The sequence below is a fragment of the Phoca vitulina genome, unplaced genomic scaffold (assembly GCF_004348235.1).
Source record: "Phoca vitulina isolate PV1807 unplaced genomic scaffold, GSC_HSeal_1.0 scaffold2, whole genome shotgun sequence".
Classification (NCBI taxonomy): domain Eukaryota; kingdom Metazoa; phylum Chordata; class Mammalia; order Carnivora; family Phocidae; genus Phoca; species Phoca vitulina.
In genome coordinates this window covers 90,504,360-90,520,270 of record NW_022589705.1, presented here as the reverse complement: position 1 = coordinate 90,520,270, position 15,911 = coordinate 90,504,360, and the positions used below count along the sequence as shown (strand labels likewise).

The 15,911-nt window shown below is 49.8% G+C and overlaps 1 protein-coding gene across 6 annotated transcripts in view; it reads left to right on the top strand.

Annotated features, from left to right (window-relative positions):
- The window catches only part of KAZN (kazrin, periplakin interacting protein), a 1,052,477-nt gene that overhangs the window by 719,193 nt on the left and 317,373 nt on the right, over window positions 1–15,911 (top strand). The gene's annotated exons all lie outside the window — the stretch shown is intronic.

Genomic DNA, 15,911 nt, shown 5'->3' with positions numbered 1-15,911 from the left:
CCTGGGTGGCTCAGTCGTTAAGCGTCTGCCTTCGGCTCAGGTCATGATCCCAGGGTCCTGGGATCGAGCCCCACATCGGGCTCCGTGCTCAGCAGGAAGCCTGCTTCTCCCTCTCCCTCTGCCGCTCCCCCTGCTTGTGCTCGCTCGCTCTCTCTGTCAAATAAATACATAAAATCTTTAAAAATAAATAAGTAAATAAAATCTCCATTTTTTCATCACAGAGACCCAGGCCACGGTGGTTGAGAAGGTCTTGGCTTCTCGTTCCTGAACCAGTAAGCCCACCCCACCCTCTCGCCGGAGGCTGGAGTGTGTTCTAAGGACTGGAAAGACGAGGCTCAATGGAAGGTCTTTAATCAAGCTGTGGTTAGCAAATAAAAGGAAGTGGCATTTCCTGTGAGTCATTGAAAGGTTGGGATTTCTCCATCACGAGTGTTTTAAGAGCCGAGCCCAGGTTCATTGAAGTAGGACACTAGCTTTCATACACTGATAGTCACTAGTTTTCTTTGATCCCAGAGAAAAACGTGTGCGTGTGTTTCTGCACGCACATGTGTGTGCACGTGTATGCATGAGTGTGTTTGCACACCAGTGTGTGTGTGTGTGTGTGTGTGTGTGGACCGGGAGGGGCTTCTTAAATCCCCACCCAGTATTCTCTGTTCCCAAAGCAAGCGTGGAGCAGTGGTCATGACGCGTTCAAATGAACGAGAGCAGATTTCTCCAGACATTTCTCGGTCGGGCAGTGCTGTATTCTCTCTAAGCTCGGATCCTTCGTGTCATCCTCAGAGCCTCCCCCTCCTTCACCGGAGGACATGCAATCAGTCGAGCAGATTTTTTTTCTCTTTCCAATCTTTTTTCACATCTCTCTGTTCTTTTCCATTCCCACCGCCGCCCAGCAGTCAGGCCCCGATAATCCTTTCCTCGGACTGTTGCAATAACCTCCCCCTCTGCAGCCTCCTCCTCCGATCCATCCTGGGTTCTGCTGCTAGATGAATTCTCCGCGAACATGCCTCTGAGCAGGTCGTGTTTGCCATCAAAGCGCACTGCTCTGGCCTCTGTCGGCGTGTCCTGGAGGCTGGCATTTCAGTGCTGGGCCTGCAGCCTCCTGTCCTGCCTTCTCTGCCATCCACAGTTAACACAGGTCCTACCCTCTGGTGCTGGTCTGTGCACGGCTTCTGGGTGGATGGGGGGCCAGGGACAGGACTGAATGCAACCCCTCCACCGCCGCCCCATCCCCAGCCCAACACAGGGCTCTCTCCGGCTCTATCAGTTGCAAGCTTCTATTTCGTTTGTTTTGTTAAATCCACTGTACCACAAAAGCTTCCATGCCTGCTTTCCAGAAGAAGAGATTCTGCCACTGGGGGGAAAGTGTGCTCACCGCAGTTCCCTTACAGGTCTTAGGTTTTCTGTTCTCTGTGCCTTCACTTAATCCACTCCCTCCCTCTGGAATGCTTTTCCCTCCAACCCCAGCTTCGGAGACCCAGCCGGGAGGCCAGTGCTCCCAGAGGGAGAGGCACCTTTCTTGATGGGGTGGGGAGAGCCCTCTCTCCTGCAGGTATGCGTCTCTACCATGGTGGGGCACCCACCGCCATGTGGCATCATCGTCTGGTAGCCACAGTACCCCCTCAACTCACTGGAGACGGACTCTGACCACAGGGTTATCTCATCCATCCCTTTCTTCATTCATTCATTCATTCATTCAACAAAAAACTTTCCCAACCAAGGTGCTGGGGCTGTGGCGTTAAATAAGAAAGACACATCTCTGTCTTCAGGGATTGTACATTCTAGCCAGAGAGAGTCTTAAAGCAAATACAGAGATGACAACTTTGGGAGAAGTGGCAGGAAGGCAACAAAGGAGAATCGCTGTGTGCAGTGGAGGGTACGGGTCAGGGCCGGGGAGCTCCTCGGAGGAAGTGTCATTGCAGTGGAGACAGGGAAGACGGGTGGGAGTGAGTCGGGGGCGCGCCTGGCTCCAGGCGACGAGAGGGCCAAGTGTGGCATGCCGGGTGGGCATGCACCAGACCTTGAAGGGGGACCTGGAGGTGAACCGGCACTCAATGAGGGGGAGGGGAAGGCGAGACAGGAGGGCGGACAGCACTGCATGAGATCCCAGGCAGTTTTTAAGTGGCTGTATTTCATTTCCTAGGGCTGCTGTGACAAATTGCCCCCAACTGGGTGGCCCACGACAGCAGACATTTATTCTCTCCTAGTCCTGGAGGCCAGAAGTCCAAAATCAAGGTGTCGGCAAGGCCGTGCTCCCTCCACAGGCTCCGGGGCAGGGTCCTTCCTGGCCACCTCCAGCTTCTGTGGCTCCTGGTGCCCCTTGGCTTCTGGCTGCATCACCCCTGTCTCACACGGCCACCCCACTGTGTCTCTGTGCCTCCTTCCCTGCCTCTTACAAGGACACTCTCCTTGGACTGGGGGCCCACGCTGATCCAGCATGATCTCATCTCTGTCTTGACCGTAATTTTGCTAAGATTCTTATTTTAAGCAACGTTCTGCGGTTCTGGTTGGTGGCGTGGGGATACTAAGCAATCCGCTCTGGTGGCCCTCACAGCCTCCCTGCAGGGTTAACATGGAGGTGGAAACTGAGGCCCAGAGTGGCAGTTTATCCTGGGCCAGACAGCTGAACGTGGCCCAACAAGGGACCAACCAAGCCTCTTGACTCCAAAGGGGATGCCCGTCCTCTGTGCACACTCTCCACCCCCCAGAAGGCATGCTGGGCACTGTTGTTTTGCTTACTGTTCTCAGCCTGCTCCTCAGTTCAGATTATGAGAACCAACCAGGCCTCCTAGCCCATCAGGTCAGAGGCTGGGATTGCAGCCATTGAGTTGGGGGGTGGGGGTCCCTCCACTGAGCCTGGCCCCCTCACCAGTAGTGACTCAGAGAACAGCGCCAAGACCGATGGCATCAGCTGCTGGTCACCACCCTCGAGCTGAGCACAAAGACGCAAATACACCAGGAAGTCAGCTTCGTGTCTGCTGCATTTTTGTTGTGTTTTATGCTCTTAGCTCCCAGCCACTCACATCACCACTCCTAATGGTTGATTCTGTTTCTCTGTAAGGAAAATGTCGGTCATTTCCCTTAAGTGCCCATCTCCCTCCGGTGGATGCTGCCCCCCCTTTTGTTCTCCCCCTTGCAGTGCATTTAAACAGTGCTAGGCAGTGTGCCCTCTGGGTCACTCAGCATTCTGCAAGGCCCCTGGATCATCTGTTTTTCAAATAGGACAGACCGAATATTTCCCCCGACCCGGCATGCTGGTATCTTTACAGGGACTTTCTTTTCTGGATGGTTTCAGTATTTCACAATATCTTTTTTTGTAATAAAAAGAGGAGAATTGCTGCCAATTTCCACAAATTTGGGCTCTTGCGAGAATAATTTTCTCTGAATTATATATGATTCTCCCTTTTTATGTATCCCTTATACTTCGTTTGCTTGTAGTGCTGTCTCTAAGCTGACTGTTAAATATTTGGGATCTCCTGTCACTTGGTTTTCAGGCCGTGGGAGTTTAGCACAAGCCACAAATGTGGAAGACCTTCCGCAGTGAGTGCCCTTGGCCTTCCGGATGCCCACACTCCAGGAGCCATGGAGGAGGCAACCGACTCCTGAGTCTCTGAGCCTCCACCCTTTCTTTCTGCCTTTATCTTATGATCAAGAGGAGCCCTGGGTCCTTGGGGGGGGTGTGATGGAGGCAAGAGGATGCCCCACGTGTGCTTGCTAGGAGGGCGTGGTCAACAGGGCATAGAAAGAGAGGACAGCGAGTTTGAGGCCAACACTTTTCAACTTCACCGACTGCTTTGTGTTTAGACCCAGGATTCTCCGAACCTTTAGGAGTGCAGCCTTGGTTTCCAAGAACAGTGGTAACCTGGGATGGTCATCCCCCCAATCTGGTTACAGTCATCCTGTGACTAATCCACGATCAACTTGGCACATACACTCTTACACGTCTGTCTGCTTGCTGGTCTCAGGGATTATGTCCAGCGGACAACATCATAGGTGATGAATACATTTTGGTTGAATTAATGAAATACTTTCAATGATGATGATGATGGTGATGATGATGATGGTGGTGGTGATGATGAACTTAGTTCATTACCTTAGTCAGTAAGCATACAGTTGAGGGCATACTGTGTGCCAGGCTCCTGTGCTAGATGTTGGTGATATGGCAGAGAATGAATAAAGCAGACATATGCCCTGTGCCCTTGTGGGCTTTGATTCCAGGGGGAGAACTCAGGCAATAAAATAAATAAGTAGATTAACTTCAGTGGTCTGTTAGAAGGTGATAGGCTCCATGGAGAAAAAGCATGGAAGGAGATGGAAGGTACAATTTTAAGGACAGTGAGTGGTCAGAGTGGGCCTGTCTGAGAAGGTGACATATGAACAAAGATGAGAAAGAGGGAAGAGAGCCGAGCAGGTGCTGTGAAGGGCATTCCAGGCGGAGGGAACTGCCAGTGCAAAGGCCCCGAGGCATGTTTGAGAAGCAACAAGGAAGTCAGAGGGACTGGAGTGGAGTGAATGAGAGGGAGAGCAGGAAAGGGGTCAGCGAGTTAAGAGGCTGCCTCCCTTGCCCAGTTGAGGCACCAAAGCTTGGGGAGCTTAAGGGGCATGTCTCAAGCCCCCTAGCCAGTGAGTGGTGCGGTAGAACCCAGGGTTTGTATTCCGGTTCTTGTGCCCCCTGTCAACATGACAAGAGGGTCCACTGGAAGATGTCATCTTTTGTGACATGGCATCCTCAGCACCTGCCTACTGCAGCTATAACTTGGAGAGAAGAAAGGCCTCCCTTTCCCTTTCTTGCTCCTGAAACCTCTGTAGTCAACAGGACAAGAATTGGCAGCCCCATTATGTAGGTCTGAGCTGTCCTCAGAATTCCCAGCTAGATGCCAAATGCCTCCAAAGTCCTTATTGTGTCTTTCTTGGTTGTCCAATGCCAGGGTGACTGATTCTTTTCCATGTTTTTCTTTCTTGCCCCAAAAGTTTCTTGTCTCCTTCTGGAACCAGTGAGGACTACATCTAATTCAGGGCATCTACCTGCCCCCTCAGTAAATTACTTCTGCTCCTTCCCTCTGACAAAATCATCTTCCTTTGCTGACCTTTCCTGCCTCGCATTCTTGGCAACATTTCTCTTGGCCTAACTTTCTGTGCAATCTTCTTTTCCATTTCTCATCTTTGCTTTTCTTATCATTTTTACAGACTGCCTTTCACTCCTGTCAGGAGTCTGCCTGCTTTCTCTTGCTGCCTCATCTTCCCTTTTGAAGGAATTTCTCTGTTGCCTCCGGGGTCAGTGACTTTGGGGACCCTCCGGCATGTTTACCTGTGACCTTCACTGTCTAGGTTGGCCCCTTCCTTTATCTCAGCTACTTGCACAGAGGGCTGTGTAGTTTTCCTGAGAAACCAGGACGGGGCAGTGATTTTGATAGCACCGCTAATAGAAAATCACAGAGCTCTGCGCAGGTGCGATTTGGCCAGACAGGAACCTTGAATTCAGCCTTGTCTATCACTGAGATCCGGTTGTGGTTGGGTACTTACCTGGAAGATAACATTGCTGTTCTGACAGCAGGAGTGACAATCAGTACAGTCTTTTGAGAGGCACTTTGGTGATGTCTGTTCAGATTTTCAACACATTTCTGGGATTTCAGAAATACTAGGCAGGTTTTGCAGAGATCTGTAGACAAGACCATCTACTGCCACAGTGTTTATTGTAAGAGTAAATTGAAATCCTAATTGTCTATCAAATCATTAGTAGGTTGCTCTGGGTAAATAACAGTAGCACCTGCCTATACCAAGGAGTATGTGAGGTTGTTAAAAATGGTGAAGACTGATCCACATGGACATACAGAGATGATCGGGAAACAGAGTTGTTTAAAATAAAAAGTTGCCATGCCTTTGTGTTATGGGATGATCCATTTCTGTAAAATAAAATTATATATCCACTATAGAGCAGACACGAGCTTGTTATTAAAAGAAATTAGGTGCTTTGCAAATCTTAAACATTGTAGCATTCTCAGGTCATTAAGTGGTTATAATATTCTATCTAATTAACATAAAAGGTACGTTTAAAACCAGGAAGAAGAACATCGTTCACTGTCCTGTTTGGATGAGAAGAATTATTCATTCATTGCAACCTTGTTTTGTTTTGCTTTTAATACACACAGAAACGTGTTAACTTTATACAACCAGATAGATATTTGTGCATTCACAGAAAAACAATTAGAAGGATGTGTCCCGGAGGCCTCTAGGGAATGGGGAGAAGCATGTGTGTGCACAAGGAAGCAGTAACTGATATTTTTTACAACCTGCACTCCTGGGTTGCTGAAGCTCTCTTCCCAATGAGCATGTCTTCCATTATATAATTTTAAAAAATACGTGTAGGGGCAGTTACTTTCCTTTTTCTTTGACTTTGTGTCTCTCTGTCTCTTTATCTTTTGATTGAGGGGAATTTTGAACACGCAGAGAGATGGACAGCAAAGTAGAACGCTCACACGCCTGTCACCCAACCCATCAGTCCCTAGGCAGTCCTGCCGCATCCACTGCGGGATCCAACCCCTTCCCCGGCCGCTAGTCCTGTGTGAGGTTGAAGCAAATCCCAGGCATCATTTCAACATCTCCTTTCCTCCTCCCAACTCTACTGCCCCGTGGCTGCCGAGGGCTGTGTCCTCTGATGCTGAGCTATTGCATCAAGATCCTAATCCTGACTTGCAGGACTCCTGCCCGCTATTTGTCCTGCGCCCTCCCCAGAGCGACCTTCTTACACCCTCATCTGATCCCTGTCTTAGATGCATCCATCCGAGCATCCCAGCTGTGACAGAGGGCCACAGAGGGGTTGCAGGTGCACTAAGATATCAATGTCTTCGTGGGCAGGGATGGCCAGAGCTGGCTGACTGTGGCCTCTGGCCTCAAGGAGCCTCATCAGTTTGACACCAGTGAGCTGTACAAATAGTATCCTATGCCTATATGCCATGTCAGGGAAAGGGCTGGAAGCACTGGACCGGTCAGACTGCTGCCTGGTATGAGGGCAGGTCGCAAATAGTCTGTCAGCCTCAGCCTTCTCTCCCTCCCTCCTCCGCACCCGTCTCTGCTTTTCCCCCTGGGACCTGCATGCCCCCGGGGTGAACATCGGGCTGGGGCGGGGGGGATGGGGTGGGAAGGCGATGCGTTAAACCACCCGCCGCATGTGGCCCATGGCCCTATAACGTTGCTATGACTGATCCAGACCGTCTGTTATTCAGCCAGTCTTTCAACATATTTTACTGGGCACCTCCAATTTGCCAATGCTGTTCAAGGCCCTGGGCATCCAGAGGTGATGGACACAGACAAAACCCCTGCCCTCATGAGGTTTCTACACACATAGGAGCATAGAAAGTTGTTTGCAATGACACCCACTGAACATGCTCAAATTGGAGATAATCTCTCTTTTTGTCTTTGCCATGTTCTGCATTAGTTGATTTCTTTCAAAAGAATATGTTTCATTGTTACAAAAAAAGATGTGATTTTTCTTAAACTGAAAACCATGAACAAAGAATGTACACAGGGCAAGAAGACAACAGTGAGTAATTCTGGGTGGTGAGAATATGCACTCTTCTTTTATTTGTTCTTTGATGCACTTTTTAAATCCTCTAACCAATTTTTGAATTAAAATAAAAATGGGGAAAAAAGTGAATTCTTTGGAATTGGCGTTGAATCAGCCACAAAGCAAGGGATGAAAGGAAGGTTTTTTTTTTTCCCTTCTTATACTCCACATGGAAACCATAATATCGCTGCCTCACTCCAGATGTGCTGTGGGAAAGCCAGGATTATGGTCCCCCAGCTCAGTGAGGCTTTCTCTAAACCACCTTTTTGTGGCCTTAATTCCGTGAGTGCAAACAATAATTACCAACCTAAGTAGATTACTCAGCATAGCTTAGATGCCTCTGGGTCCCCAAATGAGTCACATTATTGACTGCTCACAATTAATCTAAAAAATTAAACCAATTGCTTTTCTGGTTCCTTCTTCCCTGTTTTGTGCCCAGATGACACTTCCACAAATTTAGTGCCTGAGCTGTTATTTCTGCTTGGTGTTCCCATTTTTCTCCAGAACTGAAATGTTCTATTAAAATTAATTTGTTTCCGATCCAGGTCTTTTGGATTTCTCTGCTCATCTTTCCTGTGCATTGTCCCTTTAGCTTGGATGGGCTACAGCAGAATGGGGCTTTCTGTTTATAATTCTTCCATGGTCTGTCTAGTTTTCCAATTACTACTTCGCACACTCCCTCCTGTCCTTCTTCCCTTTGCTTCATCCATGTTCACTTCCCCTGTCAAATTTGGAATAAGCTGGTGCTGTTGTCCCCACCACCCCCCCAGCATCCCAAATGTTAGTGAGCAGCAAGAAAATGACCCAAAGGCCTGAGGACACAGAACAGCTCGTTCAAAAGTATATATCGAGTTCCTGTTGGCACAAGGCACATAGGAGATGGTTGCCCACCCCCTGCCTCCCAACAATTACAAACACAGCATCCTCCTTCACCAAGCTTATAATTTAATTTCCCAAAGGAGAAGAGGTAGCTGTGTGCCAAATTCTAACTCTGAATACAGAGCAGTTTGGGGGTAATTTGTTATGTAGCTGTAAGTGACTAATACATACTCTCTCCCTACTGTGTGTCGGCGCTTCCAGTTCCCATGCATTTGCCAGTCTGGAACATTCTGCCTCATTCATCTTTGCCTGCTCTTCTTCATGTGACAATACAGACATCACTTCATCGGGGCCCCCCTCTCCTGGGTGGGGGCCGTCTGCACCTCTCCTCTGCAGCCTCTTCTCTGCCGCAGATGTGATTGCACATCAGTTTGTGTCATGATTTCGTACGTCCCCTAACCAACCCTAAGTTCCATGAGGGTAGGGACAGGGGCCCTCTTGTCCTTTCTTCCTATTCTATCACCAGTGTCTCTCATGGTTCCTGGCACACGGTGGGCACCCAGGTATTTGGTACAGGGATGAATTAAGCCTTATAACAGCCATGGTACTATTGTTCCCATCTTACAGATGAGGAGACTGAGGCTCAGAGGGCACAGGGAGGTTTACTCACATTCATCACCCAGTTACTAAGTCGCTAAGCCAAGATTCTAGTCCCAGTTTTCCATGGCTGCCTTCCCCAGTGTATCCCTTAGCTCAGCACTTCTCAAACTACTGGGCACACAGACCACCTGGGAATTTTGTCAAAATGCAGATTCTGACGCCGCAAGTCTGGGGTGGCCGAGAATCTGCATTTCTAGCAGTCTCCCAGTGATGCTCACGGTGCTGGTCCTGGATCACTCTTGGAGCAGTGAGGCCCTCGCTATTATCTGCTCTCAGACGGGGGGAGTTGGACAGGCTCATGAGGACATCCGCATGGAGCATCTAGGTTGCACTAGGCACTGTCCTCGTTTGGCTCCAGTTCTGCTCCAGAACTCTCTGTGTGTGGTGACCGTCTACACATTCAAACAGGTGGGGCAGGGCCAGGGGACATTCTGAATGGCAACGTCACCTCACCTGCCATTGGATTTGTGAGTGAGGCTTCTAAAGGTTTGGTTCAGGGTGAGGCTGCCCACAGGGACTAGAATAGACTTGTGACGAGGCCTTGTGGCCGAGGTACCTGGGCTCTCGCTGAGGAAGCAGCTCCCAGCTGGGCACGGACGGCTGGTGCTTGGGAGAAGCAGATGTACACCCTGCAAAACAACCGGGGAAACCAGAGCACATATGGGGTCCATGCAGGTGGGTGGAGGCTCTCGTCACCAGGGGGTCCCCGCTTCGTTTCGGGAAGAAGTGTCCTCGGGAGATGCGTTCCCAGCATCTCAGCAGATGTGTGCACTGCCCCCAGGGTCCCCCGCACCTCCCTCAGTCTTCATCTTCCTTCCTGAGCCATCGGCTGGGGGGGCGCTGTCCACCGTCGCCCTTCCACGGGTGCGTGTCCAGTGAGTAGAGGTGGGCCGGGCCAGGCTGCACGAAGAGCCTTAGAAGCAACGAGCCCCACAGCACTGGGCTGCTTTAGCAGTCCACACCAAGGCAGAAGACCCAAAGTCAAGAACTACCAGACTGCCCCTTCGACAGCTGCTTTTTCAGCCAGACCCAGACTGGGATCTGCTGGCTGAATTTCCTGGCTGTCAGCGTGGGGGACCACCAGGCAGATGGCATTTTTCTGGGACGATCTGAACAGGTTCCTCCCCGCCCCCCCCCCCTGCCCTCCATCCTTGCCCCAGGATGCTGAAGGGGGACCTGAGCACAGGGTGATCTCCACGCTGGGATTTTGAATCATGACTTAACTAATAACAAATGCTCCTTGGAAAAATATTAAAAGAAAAAAAAAAAAAGCAGCCATGAGCCCTGCAAGATGACTGACTACCGTGCCCCTATATAGAACGATGGAAGAACAGAAGTCCTTATATAGCAAGGATTGCAATGCTGTGGGCCAGACATTGCTCTGGCTATTTCCCTGCACTTGTAGTTCTCCAAGTGGGGTCCCCCTTCCAGCAACAGCAGCATCACCTGAGAACTTGTGGGAAAGGCAGATTCTCGGGCCCCGCCCCAGAACCGACACATCAGCAACTGTGGGGGCGAGCCTGGAATCGGTCTGGGAAAGATGGGAAAGAGACCAGGCTTCTTCATTCCCCACGGTGACACAGGGAGACTTGGTGGCTCTATCCAGTCACATTTCCTGCAGTCTAAGTGGCCACCTGAGTATCTGTAAGGAAACTGGGGAATTTAACCAAGACCCTGCACCGGGGAGCAAAGAGCTCTGCAAAGTCCCCTGCAGTCCCCCAGCCAGCACCACGGAGCTGCCCCCTTCTCTCCCACACCAAGCGCTTCCAATAAATGCCTTCACAGGAGACCCAAACGGGTTTTGTGAGATGTTGTATTAAGAGTGTGGTCTGTAGGGGCGCCTGGGTGGCTCAGTCGTTAAGTGTCTGCCTTCGGCTCAGGTCATGGTCCCAGGGTCCTGGGATCGAGCCCCGCATCGGGCTCCCTGCTCTGCAGGAGGCCTGCTTCTCCCCCTTCTACTCCCCCTGCTTGTGTTCCCTCTCTCGCTTTGTCTCTGTCAAATAAATAAATAAAATCTTTAAAAAAAAAAAAAAAAAAGAGTGTGAGAGTGTGGTCTATAGATGAATCCTTCCCAACACTATCAAGTGATGGGAGGAAGAACCAGGAATTCCAGAACTGGACGATGCATGAATTTAGACCTTTATGTTGGCTCATAAACGCAATTCTGTGGGTGAAGATTTCACTCTTAGAATCAAGGCCTGCTCCGTTCTGCATCCAAAAATATTTCCCTTTGCAGGAGTCACTGGCTCTCAGTGAAGAACAAGAGGAAGAGGAACATGTTTCAGACCAGAGACTTCACTGACTGTAAATAATTAACATTAAGACCCTAAAACAGGGTCAGCAAATCCCTGACACTGGTTTAGATGGCCCATGAACTACAAAGTATTTACATTTGTTAATGATTAGGAAAAACCAAAAGAAAAATATCTGAATATTTCATGATATGTGAACATCACATTGCAGCGTCCATAAATAAAGCTGTATTGGAACACAGCCACGCTCATGTGTTTTGCTAGAATACTTGTGACAGAGGGGGTGTTTGGCCTGCAAAGAAAGCCCCAAGTATTTACTATGTGGCGCTTTATAGAAAAAGTTTGCTGACCCCCTGTCCCCATAAGTTATCCTAATTTATCAAGAGAGCTTGCATGTATTTATTGATGTACTGAGTTCTTCCTGTGTATCCTTCCCATGTTTGAACTCATTTAATCCTTATAATCACCCCCGGACATGTACTCTTATAATCCCCATTTTGCCAATGGGAGAGCAAAGGCAGAGAGAACTTCCTGAGATCTGCCTCAGGTCATGGAGCTAGGAAAGGGCAGAACTAGGACTCAAACCCAGGAATTCTGAAGCCAAAATACACACTTTGGGCCACTAACTCGAGTGCCTGGGTTCTGCAAAACTTTAGCCATAAAGAAAGCATCCAGAAGGGGAGGTCCTTAGATTTTCCCAGGCAAGTACCCAACATCTCTTCCTGAGAACTCAGCCCAGTGGGTCTGAGGCTGTCTCAGGCCCCAGGGAGAATGTTCCGTCCTGATCTACCAGTCAGTGGCAGAGCTGGGACTGGGACACAGGTATCTCCAATCTCATCTTCATCCCACTCCAAGTTGGCGGTCTCTTCCATTTGGGCAAGGGGCTCTCGGATGCCAACTTGGGCACAGCAGAGAACCTGGTGCTCAGGCCTGCTGGATTCCAAGACCCCAGCAACTGACATGCCCCTTAGCCGGGGAGAAGGCCCTGGCTCTTATGCTTTCGCTTTCCTTTGTGATGTACTGTTGCATGGGAAATTTATTTCTTAACAATTTCCCTTACAGCTCCTTTGACAAAATAGGGCTCTGGGGAACTGCATCATTAGCATTGATAAACACTTTACAATACCATCATGAGCAAATAGAAATGCCTAATGAAAAGAAAAGCAGCACTGCCTAGTAATTAAAGAGGCTGGTGGGTTTTTATTATTATTATTTTTGAGCAATTATGACTAAAAGCTTTCATCAAGTGTACCCATTTTCCCATGAACTCGGTCATTAAAAAAATGCATTGTCAGCTACAGGCCAGTGGTCAAGATGCCCAAGCCAGGCCATGCCGTAGGCCAGGGGTGTCCAGTCCTAAGTGCTGTGCCTTCTCTGTGGTCCTGAAAGTCTTGCTCCAGGGCCTGCCTTTGGCATGTTTTTCCTCTTCCCGCCTCTCTCTCCTTCCCCCACTCTCCCTTTCCCGTCTTAGGAGGTTTTGCTTGTGGGTTAGTGCTGAGCCTTCTCCATACGTCCTTTATTCCTTGTCATAAAAACCATCCACTTGCAAAATAGCTGCCTGAGGTATACAAAGAGCAGATGTGAACTCAAGGACCAGAGAGGTTGAGAAACTCACAAAAAGACACACAGCTGGTGAGTTGTACAGTCTAGACTTGAACCCAGGTCTTGGACTGTGCTGGGGGTCAGGGAGGTGAGGAGCATGGGCTCTGGCTCCAGCTGGCCTAAGTGTGAGTCCCAGCCGTGCCTGGTGATCTTGAGCAAGTGCCTTGACCTTGTTTGGCATCAGTGTCCTCCTCTGTAAAAGGGGAGGATAATAGTACTTATTTCACGAGGTGGTAATGAGCATTCGGTGAGAGCCTATATGCAAAGCACATGGTAAGAGATCCTTAACTGGCAGTCTCTATGGACATGGTTCCCAAAGTGTGCACCGAGGTACCCTGAGGTACCCCAGTGGAGTCACTGGGGTGCTGTGGGGTATTTTCAGTTTGCAAAGAAAACATAGCAACATCTGTCCGACACTGAGTAAAATACTAGCTCAAGGTAAGTCACTATTTCAACAGTAGATTTTGCTACATTCCTTTTGATGACATCACTTCTTTGTGAAGCTGGGGTTTGGGCAGTTCCTTTCATCAAAAGCAAATACCAACAAAATCAGCGCATTATGGGAAGTGAGGGTGGTCGTGTTCAATCTGAGTTCAAGGTTGAAGGAGCTATGGAGGGCCCGGCAGGCACACACATGCCATATGTACACTTGTGAGTATTTAAGAACAGTATAAAACTATTGCTTTTCCTTTCAGTCTAGGTGCATTTTCTTTTCAACTGGCTATGAAGTTGTTAGACCATAAATACTTACAAAGGTTTTGCCCCTAGCTGCTTAATAAAAAAAAAAAAAGCTTTTAGGGATTTCTTTTAGCCTTATAGGTGCCATGAAAAAATTATAGAGACTCTAAGAGTGCCACAAACTGAAAAAATCTGGCAACTTCTGCCTGAAGGCACACCAGGGGCTTCCCAGTATCCTTTGCAAATTAGATTTTCTCGTAAATATTTTCTGAATGCGCAGAGAAATGGAAGCACACCTTCTTTCCTCACCCTGTGTTCAGCAACCAAGTGGAAAAGTTACTGCATGAGATTGGAGAATACAAGTAGGGCCCTCTCCTCGGGAAACGTAGCTCCAGACAGCTTGAGAAACCACTTTCAGAGAAGATAAGTGGCTGAGTGTTAAACTCTTGTCCTTCTGAGTGTTTCTTGGGGTCCTTTGCTGCAGATTTCATCAGCTCTGACTTTAGGCCCCAGAGGGACTTGCTACCCGGGGCACCGGGCATGGGGAATGAAGCCGTTCGAGTGACTTGGGAATGGCTTGTGCGTGTTCCGGGCAGCTGCGCGCGTTCCTGGCCTCTGTGCGCATTCCAGGCAGTTTGTGCGCGTTCCCGGCAGCTGCGCGCGTTCCTGGCCTCTGTGCGCATTCCAGGCAGTTTGTGCGCGTTCCCGGCAGCTGTGCGCGTTCCGGGCAGCCTGTGCTTGGCGCTAAGATGAGAGCAAGAGGAGAGGTTTAGCCGAGGGAGAGAAAACCGTGTTTCAAGCACAGCTTTGCCCCGCTATCCAAAAGGAGAGCGTTCCCAAGAAACCCTTCGGAAGCTGAAATGGCCTAAAGCGAAGAGCATCCCCTGCGCTCGGAAAGCTCACGTTAGGCCGCGTGGCTTTTACGAGCGATCTATGTTCGTACCTGTTTTTGTTAGTGGAAAGAAATCCGAAGAGGATTTTCACTTTTACCAATAAAGACTTTACTATACTGATGTAGGTCTTTTGTAAAAGCGAAGTGGCCCAAAGGGAACTTTCGGAAAGCAGGGGGTACCTGTATACAACTCTGAGTTTTAACTCAGTAAAATGGAGCCAGAGACGTTGTTTTCCCACTCTGCCCCCGACACCAAATTGATTTTCAGATCTGCCAGCAGCTGTGGCCGGGGAGCCCCTTTCCAGCAGCTGGATTAACGACTGGGAATGCAGTCACGTGCCACAGGGTGGAGCCTAGGAGCCTCCAGATCGAGTAGATGCTCCTTGTGAGACGTCCACGTGGTCCTTCTTGCAGGAGTGCACAGAAGTTCTGGAAGGTTCCACAAAAGGAGGACGTCTCCAAGGGTTGGGGGCCCTGTGACTTCCCATGGCCCGTTTGATGTTCCAGGTGGGTTGTCAAGGGAATTAGTAGCCTCAGCCATGGAAGCTCTGTTTTGCAGCCTCGCTGGGGGTCGGACCCCTGTGGGCCTCTCCAGATGGAACCGTCCCTTTGCTCACTTCACAGCCCAAGCCCCGGCTGGTCCCAGCTGGCCCCGGCTGGTCCCGGCTGCTCTCTGTTCCCTGCCCTGGCTCAGGCTGTGCCCTCTGCCCAGAATGCCCTTCATCTGTACACCTGCCATTTGAAGGCTCAACGCAAGGATTCCCTCCTCAAGGGGGGACACTTTCAAATCATGGGCAGAGTGTCCGAGTTCAAGTGATAACCTCATCCCTTATGAATCTCTTGGGCCTCCTTCAGCTTCCTCACCCTTAGAATAAGGATAAAATAGCCCGTAACTCAGTGCTGCCCGGGTGTTAGGGTACCCCGGAACCACTTGGGGAGCTTGTTAAACTGCCAATTAGGATTCATCTGGTCTAGGGATGAGCCTGAGATCCTGCATTTCTAACGGGCTCCCAGGGGATGCTCCCAGGGACTGCACTTTGAACAGCAAAGGCCCATCTTGTTGCATGAGGTGTGATGGGCGTGTGAGGTGCGGAGGACAAGCGTGGCTCGTGGCTGGCCGCCAGTGGCCCCTCTTCTTGTGTGTATTGTGGGGCTTCTAGAGCATGCCCGCCCGCCCTCCTTCCAGGAGACCTGGCCTGGCTGTGTGTCCAGAGCATCTCACGGTCTGACGTTAGACCCACCACTACTTCCTCCTTCCCTTTCTATCCGCGACTCCTTGTGGTTTGGCTTGGTTCTCCAATCTCCAGGCAGGCCAGACAGTTCCCAAGGCCTGAAACACCAAAAAGGTGGCAAGTGTGCCTGTATGAAGATGCACCTGTCGGCTTTGACAATGTGGGATGGGCCATATCGTTTCCAAAGAGGCATTTATTTTTGAAGGCAACACAGG